Source organism: Aedes albopictus, chromosome 2 (genome assembly GCF_035046485.1).
Source record: "Aedes albopictus strain Foshan chromosome 2, AalbF5, whole genome shotgun sequence".
Lineage (NCBI taxonomy): Eukaryota > Metazoa > Arthropoda > Insecta > Diptera > Culicidae > Aedes > Aedes albopictus.
In genome coordinates, this window is record NC_085137.1 from 262,019,548 (window position 1) to 262,037,442 (window position 17,895).

The following is a 17,895-nucleotide window of genomic DNA, read 5'->3' on the forward strand; positions in this document are numbered from 1 at the left end:
TTACCCTGATTTAGACGTTTCTCATCCGGGTATTTTCTACCCATTTTTACATAAATGAGTAAGCGTTCACATTTGCATACACAATACGATTCTCCCTTAGTTTGGCCGGAAAAGAAAATCTCAAAATAAGCTACAACATAACTGATTTATTTATGTCTCAAGTTTTCTACATTAAGTATTAATAAATTTATCGCAAAACGGCTCCTTTGACGATGGAAACGATTCACATTTGAGTGTTGCAACCCAAGCACTGTTTAAATTTTTGCTAAAACTTTCGCACCAAGCTGACACTCGAGCTGAGACAGATCCTAAATATGTGGGAAAATCTAATCAGCGATTAAATTAATCGATTATCTCGAGAAAAAAACATACCTGTGACCATTACAGATGGTGCCCGTTGAATGTTCTATCCGCCTGCATCGGAATCGAGTTCGGGATACTACTTAAAGCTGACCAACTTTATTCTCGCCTGATAAGCGGCGCAGAATGCCTGAAAATTTTAAAGAATTAGTAGAACGTTTCAAGAACAACATGAATTACTTACCAGTCAGAAGTTTTCGCCATCTGAAATTCCTTCATGCTTTTTTTCGGATTAAACGCCTCGACAGACATGCGAAAAATTTCTCCAAGTCCAATTTACCCAGATTTTGACGTCTACACACAACAAGCTAAAATGGGTATCGAAATTCCCGTGAAGACTCGTTTACCCAGAATCAGAGTAAACTTTACTCTTCTGATGCGAGATCGATTACCCGGATTTTGACAGCTTCTAATGACATAAAAATCCGGGTAGAATCGACCCAATCGATGGGTAGTTTCAGGTTAGCGTGTATTGGTGATTTGATGTTGCATGAAGAAGAAGAACGATGGTGTCCCTACACGCTAAGGTCAGTTTACCCAAATATGGGTGAAATTCACTCATAATTGATGAAAAGTGCACATTCGCATTTTATGGGTAATGCGGCTTTACTCAAAAATAGGTAAAGCCACTTTACTCATATGTGGGTAGAATATTTTTACTCATATATGGGTAAATTTTTGCTATTCTTTTTTTCCAAATATTTCGATAGATTTCAGATGATTCATAAATATTAAGTACATTAAAAATAGAAACAAATAAACATCAAATTTTATTTTGCAAGAAAACAAACAACACTAACCAATTAAATAAAAATCTTCGGTAGCTGGATACAGGCGACATCAGCTACGCCCGGACGGAACACTTCTCGGAGAATCCTTCCCGATATTGGAAATCTTCTCTTTCTAGTAGGACTCATCGCAGTTGAAATAGTCATTATCTCGATGAACTTTCGCTTCTCTGCAGTAATGTTCCTGACGTCGAAAAACATCATGGCACTGGCGATAAAGGAACGTCGCTCTTTCCGCAGTCGAAAGATCGAAAGTTTCTTCCTGAAAACTTCCTCATGCACATTCCGGAGCTCATCTTCCGGATCTCAGTCGTTTATTCTAAGTACGTCTCTGATTCCTTCTCGTCGACCCATTGAGCGCGTTTCGTGACTATCTTTCCGGAACAAAAACATCAACTTGCGACACTAGAATATTCAAATAGAAGAGTTCTAATTTACTTTCTATCTATAAACAGAAATAACAAAACTTACCAGAATATTGGATGTGGTTCGGCCATAGACTAATTTCGTTCGGCTCTCCACAGTAACCGTTTTGATATTCTAAATCAGTTAGTAAAATCTGTTGACACGGATTTCAACGGAGAATACGAAACCGTTATTTTTACGAGTTAATGATGTATAATTGAAAAATATTTACGCAATAATATTTAATATACGAGAGTCATATAAAAATGACAAGAATAATTCGACACCCGACAGGTTGACTTCGACTTTGCCTTTGTTGTGAAGTTTATTTTTTTCATCCAAATATGGGTAGAGTGGAATTACCCATATCTGAGTAAAGTAACTTTATTCAAAATATGCGTAAATCTTACCGAATTTTATTGGTATATTTTACCCATATTATGGGTTATGCATGCAAAACCCAAATATGGGTAAAATAAGTACCTATTTATGGGTAATCTGATCTTAGCGTGTATAACACAGGGGAAGTTTTAAAAATGCCTCTTCATTTATTTAGTTAACATCAAATTCATGATAATACTGAATCAACAATTTGCCGCCATAATACTCGATTTGCAGCTGCAGCTCTCCAACGTCGGTCACGCCCAACACTCGCCAGATCACGCTCCACCTGGTCCGCCCATCGTGCTCTCTGCGCTCCACGCCTTCTTGTACCAACCGGATGGTTAGCAAACACCAACTTTGCAGGGTTGTTGTCCGGCATTCTTGCAAAAATGCCTCTATAAAATCTAAAACAAAATCTAATTAAAAACGGTTTGATGTACGGTGTTAGACTTTGAACAGGCTACAAATTAGGGGGATTAGGACACCCGGGGCGAAATGGACACCCCTGTTTTTACCGAAACCGTTGACTTTTATGAAATACTTTTAATGCATAAGTGTAAAGGAACTTGACATGGTTCTATTTTTCAAAAGTACCATTTATATTGCTCCAAAATAACCAAAATATCATTGAAATTGAAATGTTTTTCATATGGTGAAATTCTTATAATTTCGAAGCAGCATCAAATAAGGTATTACGAGTGTTGGACCCAAGTAATCACGGTGTTGAAGCCTTATTGCATGCAGATATACGGTGTACTTAGAGCAATCATTACTTTACATGCAAACTTAAAGTTGATTTAAAGTGGAAATGGGCAATTATGCGACTGCTTCAAGATTATACCAGTATAATCCTAATTTGATTCTATAATTGCCCACTTCCACTTTAAATCAACCTTAAGTTTGCATGTAAAGTAATGATTGCACTAAATACACCGTATATCTGCATGCAATAAGGCTTCAGCACTGTGGTTACTTGGGGATGAGTGTGTCCACCATAAAAACAAGTGAATTGTTGCCTCTGCCTTATCTACATGTATACGAAGATTTAGCAATGGATAAAGTATTTTTTTTTATCCGAATTCACTTAAAATAGCAATTTTATTGTTGTAGTCGATTCGGGGCGAAATGAACACTAGCAATTAGGAATGGGTGTACGCGCATTGCATACTGGTAGGCGTTTTAGAGAGTTTGGACAAAATCAATCTGATTATTTTAGCCTAAAGTTTCTTTAATTAACCTTGATGTGATGTAAAGTCGTCTAAGATGGAGTATTATATTTGTGGTATTGATTTCCGTAAGCAAATTACTTAACTGGTCGATGTAATCAAAGAATTAGCATAAAATATGCAGGGGTGTCCATTATGCTCCGACGGGTGTCCATTTCGCCCCGTACCTTTTCTGCCAGCCCCGAAAATCACACATTTTACAATTCATAATTTCTTCGCGATAAATACATTGTACCTGCTGTAACTGATTGAAAGACGTAGGAAATAAGTTAAAGTTGTAAGTCAACTGATAATATGTTAAGTTGTACCACAGACAAACAGACGTAACACTCTAATAATTCCCATCGTACACCGATTTAACGGACTATTAAAAAAATTGATAGTTGGCCCTCGAGTTGGTCAACTGTTCATCCGTGGCGCTCGCATCGTTTTTGTTCGAGTTTGACGTTTGCCCACTACTGCCATCTAGTTCTTGGTCGGCCACACTCAGTGATTTTAGTATTGGGCGAATATGTTTCCGTGACTATGATTTGAATCGAAAAATGTTCAAAGTGTTACGTCTGTTTGCCTGTGGTTTTACTCTGTTATACAAGCCTAACGTACTCATTTGATTAGGGTGTCCATTATGCCCCTAATCCCCCTAAGTACCTTATCAAGAAAAAATGTTAAATTTAAATTTATATGTACTCCGTCCTAAGTCTAACACCGTAATCAAACCGTTTTTAATTAGATTTTGTTTTAGATTTTATAGAGGAATTTTGAAATCTTCCCCATCGTTCTTCTTCTTCTTCTTCATGCAACATCAAATCACCAATAGTCCATTTTACGAGCCGATTTTATGAATGAATTTTGACAGAAGGTAGCGTCCAATAACCCGTGAAAACCAATATCATCATCAACATTGTTGTCACTTCGTAAAATGGCTCATTGCAGACTGCACCCCTAATTTGACTGACACAATATTGTCGTCGCGGTTGAAACCCGAAGTTTCCCCACACCTAGGCTGACCAGATTTGTCCCGTTTAAATACGGGACACATTCCGGAAACTAAACAAAAAGAAAATCAATGTCCAAAAACAGAACGACAGAACTGCTTGATGTAAATAATGCTATTTCAGCTAGAAAGAACGAAAAATTAAGTTAAAAATGTTAACTATGCTCCAGAGACGAGCGTTTGAAAATTTTGTTGTCCCGTTAAATACGGGACGGATGGTCAGCCTACCCACACCCGACAATCGAATTTTCTCAAAATCCATACGTGAAACCTAACGTCGGACGCAGTGCGCTGGACAGCGGACCTGGTCCTCTATCCAGCGCATTGTGCCCGACGTACGTCCGACACACGGTTTAGAAGAAAAATCGATTTTCGCGCGTCAAAAATTCCGATTTTCAACTGCACGAACAATAGGGAACGTTCAAAAATTACGTCCAACATTTTGGGGGGAGGGGGGTCTAAGAAAGTGTGACAGTACGTGTATTAGGTATAGGAAAATAGCGTGACAGAGGGGGGAGGGGGTTTGGGTCTAGAAATCCCGAAAAAAACGATGGACGTAATAAATAAATGAATCTTCCCATAGTGTGCACACACCTTCAAAGTGTGATTGTGGCGCAGGGCCACGTCGGATCGAGTTGAGGTTTTCGGTGCACTTATTTTTTGTATTGTAATAAAAAATGTTAAATGGAGGAAAGTGCGCCGAAGGCGTCGATACGATCCGAGGCAAATGTGCAATTTTTTCACACTTTTAAGGCGTGCCAAAAAAGTGTGATAGTCCAATTTGGGATGTAGTCTGCAATATTATACCATAAGATCAGAGTTTCCCATTGCTCATGCTCATGTGTACATAAATGTGACAGCGAGCCTCCCACCAAATTGTCTCCCAGCTCTTCAAAATCGCAGTGTGCTGCGCTGCTAGGGGTTCATTCAAATATTACGCAACGCAAATTTGGGTTATTTTAGACCCCCTCCCTCCCCCACGTAACAAATTTTGTATGGGGAAGTTCTGAAATTTTGTTTGAAACGTAATACAGCGCTAGACCCCCTCCCTTCCCCATTAGGGAACGTTCAAAAATTACGTCCAACTTTTTGGGGGAAGGGGGGGTCTAAGAAAGTGTGACAGTACATGTATTAGGTATATGAAAATAGCGTGACAGAAGGGGGAGGGGGGGGGGGTCTAGAAATCTCGAAAAACGATGGACGTAATCAATGAATCTTCCCTTAGCGTTACGTGATATTTGAACGAACCCTAGGAGGCTCACGAAAATCTGTTGGGTGCGAGCTAGGCGCATAGTTCCCGGAGGCTCGTCTCATACACTGCGTGAGCTGTTGGTATCTAAGGTGAAAAACAACTTCTTGGTAACGGAGAACCTCAACAGCTTTTTCCGTACACAACTCAAGTGGTTGGTCTATGCGATACGACTAGGGACTCTTAATGCAAATCCGTATCCGTAAAAATGAAATATTGATCAGAGGGAAGAGAGGCAATTCGCTCTAATGCGTAGTGTAAAGCCGCCAATTGTGCGACAAATACTGAGCAAGGACTTTGAAGTTTATGGGCGGCACTAAATATGAAGCTCATTAAATACCGTCAAGTCGCCATTCACCGTGGGGGCTCCATTCACCGTGTGCCTTCGAATATTTTTTCATTATTTCCATATTATGATTGAATGATATGACAATTTCCCTTCAATTTCACCAATACAACATTAATGTATTGTTATCATGTCAAAACGCTCATTAGAAACATTTAAAAGTATCATTTTGACACTAAAGTGTGTTTACATGAAGCGGGTTTCTGCTCGTTCACTGCATTCATAGTAAAAAAACGAAAACTGCGCTAAGGTGATTTAAGCGATAAACTAAATGTAGAAACGTTTTTATTCCACCAAGAAGCAATTAAATTCACATATCAGGTATGTATTTTGCATTACCGAAGTAAGTTTAACAAGAAAGTACGATTACTCGTACTTTTTAATTGAAACAAAAAGGCACGGTAAATGGGTACCCTAAAAATCAATGGTCTCCATTCACCGTGCCCCATATTGTCCCATATATCTAAAAAAAATCGAAAATTTGAACATTCGTTTTTCCAATAAATTTTTGCAAGTTATTACTTGAAATGAATTTAAACGAAGAAAATTCCCTTGGCTGGGTTGTTTAGATCATTTTTAAACAAAGTAGAATAAAATTTCTCATACACGGTGAATGGGTCCCTACTACCACGGTGAATGGTGACCTACCACGGAATTAGGCGACCCTACTACCCTTTACTAATTGCACTATATCACCAAATTTTGTGAAAAATTTTCTACTTCTGTGGATATTGCTTTAATTTTAACCTATAATGAAGGCAATTAAAAGCGGCACCAACAATGTTTGTAAGACTGGTGTCAAATGACAGCCCTTATTTGCCCTGAATCCTCTTAGATCCACGGTGAATGGTGCCTTGACGGTACACCAAATCCAGTGGAATCATTTGTTTTTGACCCGTCAGTGAAAAACCTTCTGTCGCAACTGACTTGACCAAACTTGCTTGCAAAAATTTTTGGAATGTGCTCTAATTGGAGCGGATTTGGAATTCCACGGATTTCTTGCAACAGATCAAAACCTATAGTGGAATTGGAGAAGTCTTGGAAGCAATCGCGGTTGAGAACATTCGATGACGGGGTAACCTCCAGAGTCATGTACGTGTAGTACATTCACCGACGAAGTACATTGTCATAAACTTTGTTTGATGAATTCGTTGGATCAGCTTTTCCAAATTATCAATTACCAATGGATTTTGCACCTCACAGCGGATGAGGAACCTTAACGACAAACGATCTGATAAAGGGAGTACTGCTGCTAGTACCTCCAAGCTCATTGTGTGCGTCGAGTTCATGCAGCCTAAAGCGATCCGAAAACAACGATCTGGATACGCTCTAGCTTCAGGATGTGTGTTTTCGCGGCGGACTGAAAGCAAAAGCTGCCGTATTCGAGGACCGACAGTATCGTTGTACGATAAAGCATTATCAGATCTTCCGGGTGGGCTGCCCGCCATGTTCTGGTGAGTGTACGCATGAAGTTGATTCGTTGTTGGCACTTCTGATACCGATAATTAAGGTGCCTTCCCCAGGTGCCTTTAGAGTCGAACCAGACCCCCAGATACATATGTGAAAGACCTTGAGTGAGTTCCCTACCCAAAAATTGAAGCTCCAGATCTGCTAGATCACGCTTCCTAAAAAAGACAACTAACTCAGTTTTCTCCGGAGAGAATTCGATACCCAGCTTTACAGCCCAAGCAGACAATTTGTCTAAGGTATCTTGCAGTGGTCCGCAAGCTGTCGTAGCGAGCAATTTTCCACGAGACATTCGTCGATGTCTCTAACATAAAAGTTGTAGAGAAGGGGGCTTAAGCATGAGCCCTGGGGGCGACCCATGTAACTAATTCGTGAAGTTGCCGAGGTTCCATGAGAGAAAAACATGTGCTTCTCAGACAACAAATTGTAGTTGTTTAAAAACGAAGAAAGCCCACACTCGTGGAGTTTGTCTGAAAGGACATCAACGCAAACTACATCAAAAGCCCCCTTAATATCCAAAAATACTGAGCCCATTTGCTCTTTTTGAGCGTAGGCCAGTTGAATTTCTGTAGAAAGCAGCGCCAGACAATCGCTCGTTCCCTTGCCTCTGCGGAAACCGAATTGAGTATCTGAAAGAAGGCAGTTCGATTCAACTCATGTGTCGAGCCGATGGAGAATCATCTTCTCTAGCAGCTGCCGTAAGCACGACAACATCGCAATAGGACGTTACGAGGACGACGCGGGCTTCCCGGACTTTTGAATGGCAATAACTGAAACTCGTCTCCAGTCATCCAGAACAGTGTTGCTCTCCAAGAATAGATTGAACAAATTGAACAAGCGCCTCTTTGCGACGTCTGGGAGGCTTTTGAGCAAGTTGAATTTTATTTTATCCATTCCTGGGGCAGAGTTGTTACATGACAGAAGCGCGATTGAAAATTCTAGCATCGAAAAGGGTCAGTCCATCGCATTCCTTTTAGGTGGATTACGACGAATATTCGCTTGTACTTGGACCGAATCTGGACAGACTTTCTTTGCGAAATCAAAAATCCATCGAGGCGAGTCTTCTCGATCCTCATTTACCGATACCGCGTTGCGCATTCCCCTTCCCACCGTCCAGAGAGTCCGCATTGACGTCTCCCGCTGTCGTAGCCGAGAGTAGTTTTCCGGATTACAGTGACGATTCGTTCGTTGAGAGCTCGTTAGATGGGCTGTCTCGATGGTTGAATGTTCACTTATTGGGGCAAAACCCAACTAAAAAGCACTGTCAATGTCAAAATAGATGTCAAAACGAGTTTGACGTCTGACCGCCGTCGCATCACAGCTCCTGTATACAGAACGTTTAAGCAAGTATGTGAGTGTTCTGTGACGTATTTCTCGTCACTTGCGTGTGTCTAGAGCATTTTGATCAGTTGTCAGTTGCCCCAACGAACGAACACGATTCGCTGATCGATATGGCGCTTCCAGAGTCGACCGTCATCCAACTTGATGTTGTAGTGAAGTTTGCCCAGTTTCTCCGCAACGTGACCATATTTCCACTTCTCCTTGTCCAAATAGTCACGAGCAGCGACTCTCGTCCCCTCCGCGAGCGATTTGGCACAAACATCTGGATTCTTCGCGGTGGCAGAAGCGTTCGGCACCATCAGATCAAGTCGAGACCGGATTTGTCTGTTGAACAGCATCATTGAAGGCGACTTTCCGGTGGCAGGGTGTATGGTTTTCCGGTAGCTGAGCAGGATGTTGCAGAGCTCCGGATGCATCCTCGACTTGTCGCAGCTTAGCGCTTTCATTTTGTTCTTGAACGTTTGGATAAAACGCTCGGCCTGTCCGTTTGTAGCCGGGTGATACGGAGCACCCATCTTGTGAACGATTCCGTTGAGCTGCAAAAACCTCTGGAAATCAGTCGACGTGAACTGCACGCGCTTCTACCGTTTTCCCGTTTTTCAGACCTTGCAGTAGCACTTGTATCGTAGAATCAGCATCAGTCGACTTCGCGAGATCGTCGACCGTCAGCGGCAGTGTCTCGATTATCCTGACCTCGAGCAAGTCAACCTCCTCGACGACATTGTCCGGTGTCTTCGCACCGACCGGCAAACGGGAAAATGCATCCGCATTGTAATGCTCCTTCGTTGGACGAAACTTGATGATGTAGCGGAACGACGCGAGGAACGTCGCGTAGTGCTGCATCCGTAGTGCCGACATTGCCGGCAAACCCTTGATTTCCGAAAATATCTGCTTCACCGGCTCATTGTCGGTAACGAGCCAGAACTTCCGTCCATACAAGTATTCGTAGAACTTCCGCACTCCAAAGATGATCGCATATGCGTCACGGTCGATTTGCTTGTACCTTCGCTGAGTATCGTTCAGTGTCTTCGACGCGTACATGATTGGTCGCTCAGTACCGTCCGGCATAATGTGGCTAAGCACTGCACCGACCCCGTATGGAGACGCATCGGTCGCCAGCACCAATGGTAACTCCGTACTGCAGTGTACCAAGAACCGGTCGGATTGCATTTCGTCCTTCACCTTTGAAAAGGCTTCTTCGCACTCCTTTGTCCAATGGAATACCACATTGTTACGCAGTAGACGGTTCAATGGGTATATGGTCGTACCGCAGACAGACGTTCAAGTTTGACTCAGCAGCTTGTGTAAAAAACATGGCCGCCACAAATTACCAAGTGGCAATCAGCGAACAGATGGCGTTAGCGACGTTCATATTCAATCGCTGCCTCACATGTGCGTTGCGACCAACAACTGTCACCACGGTCGTCTTCCAGCCGGATGACGGGAAAAGACCGCACATGTTGCACGCTAATAATGTTTCCACATAATTTGTGCAGAGTAAATGACTTTTATTTAATGTCTCAAATCTTTTGCACAAATTAGCGCAGGACTCTTGTAAAATATTTTACACATTATTGCTTTTATTTTACATAGATTTGCTTGAATAAAACTGCATTTGGATGAACTTCACTCGCATTGGGAAATCTTTGTGAATGTGACGCAAATGTAGGAATGATTTTGACCGTGTTTGTTTTGATTTTATTTTTCGGTGGGTGGTGAATTGGGTGGTAAGTAAGCGGCTGGAAGCACGTGGTTTCTCAAACTGTCAACTGCACGCGACTGCACTGTGGCAATCGGTTGCCTAGGTGTCACTAGTGAAAATTTACATAGAAAATTTGAATAAATTTGTTCGAGCTAGAACGTCTGTCTGCGGTCGTACTCAAATGTGGGAAGAAACGACCATAATAATTGACCAACCCAACAAATGAGCGAACTTGCTCTTTGGACGTCGGCGCAGGCATGTTCTGAATGGCATCAATCTTATTTCTTACCTTGTGGATTCCGTTGCGATCGATCAAGTAGCCGCAGTATTCGATTTGATCAGCAAAGAACTGACACTTGTCCAGGTTGATCCGCATATTGTATTGGCTGAGCCGCTTCAGTACTTCCTCGAGACGCTGCAGCTGCAGGTGGACCTGGTCGTTAGGTCCCGTTACTCGAATGTCGTCCAGAAATACCGTTACACCTGGAATCCCGTTCAGTACTTCCTCCATCAAGCGTTGCCAGATTGCCGGAGCGGAGCTGACTCCGTACATCAGCCTCGTCGGTCTGTACAGCCCCAGGTGAGTGCTCAGGGTGAGGACCTCCTGATCCTCCGTACTGACCTCCAGCTGCAGATAGGCTTGCGAGAGATCAATCTTCGTAAACTTCTCACCACCTGCCACATTAGCAAACAGCTCCTCGACGGTGGGCAAGGGGTGTTCATCGACCACGAGATTTGGATTCACTGTGATCTTATAATCACCGCATAGTCGCACTCCGATGCCTCCATCGACACTGCAATCTCGCGGGCACGATCCAGCGTAAGATTGCGCACCTCTAGCAGACGCGCCTGTATTCCCCGGTCTCTAATTCCGAAAACAAACTGATTCCGCAACGCAGTATTGAGATAGTTGCCAAAATTGCAGGTTATGGCCAACTTTCTCAAAGCAATGAGATAATCGTCGATCGATTCCTCAGCACGTTCGTCGCTTTGCTTGCGACATTTGAACCGGAAGTTTTCCAAGATCTCGAGTGGTTCCGGGTTAAAATAGATTTCGAGAATCTGCACTACTTCCTCGTAGGTCTTCGTCTGCGGTTTTTCCGGAACAATTTTGTCCGAAACTACATCGTAAGTTTCGGCTCCCATATAGTGCAGCAGCATCGGCAGCTTCGCCTGGGGACCAACTCCGAACAGCAAAAAAGCACCCTCCAGCCGCTCCACCCAGCGGGACCATTTCATCTTATGGCGATCAAATGGCTCGACTGTGAACGTCGACTGCATCACGACTGGGGCCACAGCAGCAGCGTATGGCGGAGCACCTCCTCCAGCCGGTCCACCACCGGGAGCAAACACAGCCCGGTTTGGCGCATTGGCCACGGAATGAATTAACTACATCGGCTGTTTTCCTACTCACCGCATCGACCAATGTGGCGCTAGCTTCTATGCGCGAAAAATCGCAAAAATATTGTATGGCGAATAGCATCAAAAGGCAAATTTATCGAAGTGGAATACATTATTCGAAAAAATATTTGGTAGTGGTTGTGCATAATGGTGACCACTATCAAGCCTACCAAATATTTTTTCGGGAAAAGTTTTGTATTTCAAGTAATTCAAGTTTAGATGCATTTCGCCATACAAAATTAAATTGATTTACTCCTGCTGATCAACTGTGGCTGCGCGCAAAGCGGGTAGTCCATTGGCCGGATTTTTGTCACCTTGCATCCTCGTCGTCAAAACTATCGTAGCCGAGAGTAGTTTTCCGGATTATAATTGGCTTCTTTAGCGGTGTTGAGATAATTCCATACTCTGAATCTACATGCGAAACTGAGCCGAAATCCAAATTTTCACCAATTTTGGTGCCCGGGAACCTATTTAAAAATCAATTTGAAGTTTGTATGGGAGCGATTTGTCGAATCACCCCTCGTCGCATTTTGTACTGGGTGGAGCTGTCAAACAGTTACCCAGCTGTCAAAAGGTGATTTCAAAAATTTTCTTTGTAATTGATTTTAGGTACCAAAATAAAGTTTAAAAAATCTGAAAAAAAAATCATAGTGGCTCAGAAATAGGTGCTCTTTCGTATAAAATCAAAAAATCGATACATTTTTCTTAATTTAAAAACCCAATTATAAAAATACACGGAATTACACGAGGAACTATCGAAACGTTTGTATTCGCGTGGTTAACATGGCGACTACAATACATAACTGAGGTGCAAGGGGGGGAGATTAAACAAAGCAAAACATGATAGTTACATTGTGGGCAGTTTGGGATTTGGTACACTGAGAAAAATATCCATATTGCTATTATGTGTCAGCTACTATAGATTTTTGCAATTAGATTTTACAAATAAAAAGAATGTTCCGTACACATATCTCCAGATGAACTCTCAACTTATTGGAGGTATGTGTGGCTCTTATGAAATTCAATTCTCTAGTACTTGCAATTGATCATTAATGACTTATTTATTTTATTTGGAAAATTGAATGGCAAATAAGAGTGGATTCAATATGCTGTTCCCCACAATTTTCGCTTTTTTTAATAAAAAAAGAAGAAAATATAAAATTTATTCTCATTATTTAGTTTATTATATAAATTATGAAGTCTTGCACACGATCTGGCGTCATTCTCGGTTCACATTTGTCTATCAGCAGCAATTGTCACGAGCGAATCCACGGAGGTAGTCCTTTTCGATTTTGTTTTTGATAGCCAGTTTTCTCAGGGGCCGCACTTCCGGTAATGTCCTTGGGCAGCGTCTAATCAGCTTTCCGTATGTTTGAAGTAGCATCCGGAATATATGCGCATTGGAGTTGTGCGGGGAGCGAGGAAAAAGCCGGAAATGAATCCGTTTCGGCATCTTTGGTGGTACGGCGTCGTCGTCACTGGTCAATCTCCGACGGTCGTGGATGGCATCATTTACGGATGTATTACGCATTTCCCACCCCACTGGACCCCTGTCGCAGTTAGTATAAGTGCGGGATCGTGAATAAAACTGCGATTTTGCATCGAATCATGTCGGTGTCTTCTGCGCACTTATGCATTACAATGTGCTGAATAAGTGCGCAGAAGACACCGAAACGATTCGATGCAAAATCGCAATTTTATTCACGATCCCGCACTTATACTAACTGCGAAAGGGGTCCAGTTGGGTGGGAACTGCGCAATATTTGTTTTAAAATGGTTTTCCCACTTGGAAACCGGTTTGATCAGCAATCAATAACAAAATGGTTGATGTTGCCGAAGCAGCTGCGCGCGCTCGCGAAAATATGGACTTATCCACCGATGAACCGAATTCATCGCGGTCCGAGAATTTTGACACTAGAGCGGGGTCTGTTCCAATCAGAATCGTACAATTCTGATTGGAAACGGCCCCGCTCTAGTGTCAAAATTCTCGGACCGCGATGAATTCGGTTCATCGGTGGATAAGTCCATTGTTGATGTTCATCACAGTTCATCCACCATATTTAAAGTATGTGTGAGGCTGCATGGATTTTTACTATGTGGTCTTCACACATAATTTAGATTAGCGATCGCTATATGCATTATATCATAACGATTTGAATTTGATAGGTGTGGTAATTCTTACAAGATATGTGTTTAGGAACATAATAAAAATCATTGAAATTTTATCAGTGTAGGGTTGCCAGTAATTCAGTGTGTGGCATTTTAGGTAAATTCTTGGGTAAATCTATAACACCCGCGATAAACCGTTGACGAAATTCCTCCAATAACCACGTTTCTTTGCCTTCACGAGGTTCGTGAATTTGTTTTGAAGAGAGGAATACAACTCGTAATTCTCCTGTGCACCGCGCTTCCGGTAGGTTTTAAACGCGGTGGATCTTTCGCGATAGGCTCCGGTACATTCTTCATCCCACCACAGCGTGGGGGGTCTTCGCCGTATCGAAGTTCCCGGAACCGGCCTACGCTGCGCTTGAAGAGCACTTTCGACGACTAACCCGGACAAGAATTGGTATTCTTCCTGCGGTGGAAGAACGTCAACCGACTGCTCGCCCTCTGAAACCAATTCAGCATATTTACCCCAGTCGATACCCGGATAAAAAATGACCATTCATTACATGGTAAATATTATTAACATATGACTGGTTTTATTGTTCACAATAAAACACATAGTAGATATATTGTTACTTTTTACAATAGAAATCAAGCCCATATAGTTCGTACAATAAGTGAACATTAGCTTTATTAGTGACTAATTGATTCGATTGTTCTTCAATAGTTCTATAATAATTTAAAGTTACTATCAGTAAAAATTAATTTAAGTTGTTTTTATATAGTTGCAATAGTGCCTGCAAAGTTCTCATGGACTTTTTATTAAAAAAAGAGTTTATTTCTCAATTACACTTAAAAACAATTTGTAACAAATAATAAACAATAAATATTATTGTTGCCTGGATTATGTTTGTATAATCAAATACATATGAACTTGACATATATTTTTATAGTTTTCGTTTTAAATTTGAGTACAGTAGATGTTTCGGTTATCGAATGTTATTCGCTAAAACTTCAACGACTGGCTGACGTCAAGCCGTGTTGGCAGAGGAAGCTCTCAATGAATAACTGAGGAAGTACTTATAGAAAACTAGCTGAAAAGCAGGTTTTAGCCAAGTGAGGACGTTACGACAAGAAAAAGATGAACCTGTGGATGAACAATGATTTTTCTAATGTTTTCCAATAAATTAAAGGAATCTAGTAAATAGTAAACTACTATTGATAACAATACAAATACAATTTGTTTAATGGGGTCAATTGAACCGATGTTAAAATAAACATGCAATAATATTTGTTGTTATGCAAACAGATTTCGCCTTTGAAAATCCAAAGAATTCATATTTCTTGGTAACATTTTTCTTCAGCATTTTTTTTTATTTCTTTTCTTTTTTGGAGTAGGGAAAAGCCACCATTTTGAAGCCAGTTGCTTCAGAAGAGGTCTCACAAAAGGAAGTGCCATGTTTATCAAACTTCTTATATCGGGGGAGACATTAAACGTTTCGAAGATGATATCCACTATCCCAGAAAGAGTCAATTTTCCGGTAGGGTCGACTGGATTCTGTCGACGTTCCTGTTGACTAGTTTGTTGGTTTTCTGGGCGAAAAACTGGGGCAACTGGGGTTTTAGATGCCCCCGGAAGCGACGGAAAGTCTCCAGATGAAAATTTAAAGCCTGGAGGTGAAACCTTTTTGGTACTTCAGCTACTTTTTGATTTTGCCAGAGGGTTTCGCTGAGCTGGTTGAGTAACAGGAGCGTTTTGAGAAACTTGCTGCATGTGCCGTTTTGCAACAGCTCCCTTCACGGAACTACAAACTAACCCAAATTTAAGTTGTTTTGACGCAATCCCGGTCTTCCGTGGAATAACTCAAATTTGCGTCAAACAGCGAAAGTTGTGAGTGAGTAGTTCTCGTTTGAGAGTGGCAAAAAAATTAACCCACTGGTAAGTTATTTTCACCCAACGGAGGCCTCAAATGACGCAAATTTGGGTTAATTCAAGAAAACCCAAATTTGGCTTCTTCCACGGAAGAGCAGCGGATGCGTCGGTGCTTCTCTCTTTGTTTTCGACAACATTGCGGTGGGGCGAGGGAGAAAACAACCCAACTTTGAGTTAAAACTAAAAGCAGTTTAGCCAAATTTGAGTTTTTAAAACTTATTCTTTGGGTTATAATATTTTTCCGTGTTCCTTTTCGTTCCTGTCTGTCTCCAGTACCGTCTTACCCCTCTGGTTCGACACGTTTTAATACGACACTTTTTAATTCGTACCCCGCTTATTCGACACTCGACACATGTCGCATTAAAAAGTGTTCAAATGTCACAGCGATGTACACTGTAAATGCAAAACAGTTCGATATTCCGCTTTTACTCCCACCCGCAGCAGCTCCTCTTGCAGAAGCTAATTCCGGAAGTTCTGAGTTGTTGCTATTCGACACCTAAACCGCCTGGAGACCTACCGGAATGAACTGAGGATGGCACCGCCACAATATCTGTCGAAATTATGTTCCATAACAAATCCGGAAATCAAAACAAAAACAAAAATAGAGTTGCCAAATTTCAATGAGCATGGTCGTGTAGGGTGATCAGTTTGTCGAATTAAAAGTTTACCCCGGTTATTCGACAACAGTCGGTGTCGTATTAGCGGGGTAATACGGTATATTGTATTTACACCTCGCCTCCCTCAGAGTCAGAGCCTTGATCATCTGTCGGCAGCGATGCGAAGATATTGTTGCTAGTAATAGGATGGGCTGATGAGACAGCAACCGAGACGATCTTTTTCAGCATTTCTACATAAGATCGCCTCGATCGCTGTTTAAGTGAGTTCATGTCGCGTTTCTCCCGGTTTACGTACTTCGGGCATGCACTGAGCTCGTGGGGAGCAGATTCGCCACAAGTTGCACATTTTGGCTCCATATTGCAGGAGCCCTCCGCATGTTGTTCACCGCACATACTGCAACGTGGTTTGTTGCTACAGTAAAGTCCGGTGTGGCCCAACTGCTGGCATTAGGGGCAGTGCATTACCTTCGGTTCGTAGAGGCGAACAGGTAATCGAAGAAGTAAAACCACGAGAACGCACGGAAGAGCGGAGCCGGAAAAGGTCACCCGGAAAGAGTTGGACGTTTGTTTTGAGCCGTCTGGTTGTGCCTTGTTCATTTGAACGGCATCAAGTACTGGAACCAGTGGGACGGCACGATATTTAAACCCACCAGCTCCAGACATGATTGCAGAACAGATTAAATCATCATTGGTGACCACTAGTATGGGACAAACATCACATTCTCGCTCCAGTCAACTTTTTTGATTCCATTTAGGTCCCATATGAACTGTACGAAATTTCAGCGCAATCGGTGAAACTATAATTTAGCGCAAGCAGTTCAAAGTTTGCATAGGATTGACTATGGGAAAAGTTACACTCTCAAACAAAACATCCCAGAGGTAGCCCTTTGTCTCCTTAATTCAAATCGATCAACGCTTCTTGTAAAAGTGTCATTAATGAAACTTTCATTCGAAGGCCGCAAAACGATTGGATGCCTGTGGAAAAAGTTATTGATTTATTAACGATTAGTGATCCAACGAACGGATTTTTGTTTTGTTTTCTTAGCAGCACTGTAGCTGCTGCCTTGGCTGCTGCTATTTCTGGGGGTGGTGATGCCTCCCGCCACCCCATGCAACAACGGCAGCAGCAGTGCTGCGGAAAAAACAAAACAAACCGCCGTTCGTTGGATCACTAATCGGTAATAAATCAATAACTTTTTCCACAGGCATCCAATCGTTTTGCGGTCTTCGAAGGATAATTTCATTAATGATATTTCTACAAGAAGCGTTGATCGATTTGAATTAAGGAAACAAAGGGCGACCTCTGGGATTTTTTGTTTAAAAGTGTAACTTTTCCCATTCTAAATCCTATGCAAACTTTGAACCGCTTGCGCTAAATTATAGTTTCACCGATTGCGCTGAAATTTTGTATAGTTCATATGGGACCTAAAAGGCATCTAAAAAGTCGACTGGAGCGAGGATTTATATTTTCCTTACAAGCGTGTCCCATACTAGTGACCACTCCGTAGCACTCTACCTCGTGACTAGGCAGATATGTTTTATATTCTCGCGAAAATAGTTCAAAGTTAGCAATCTT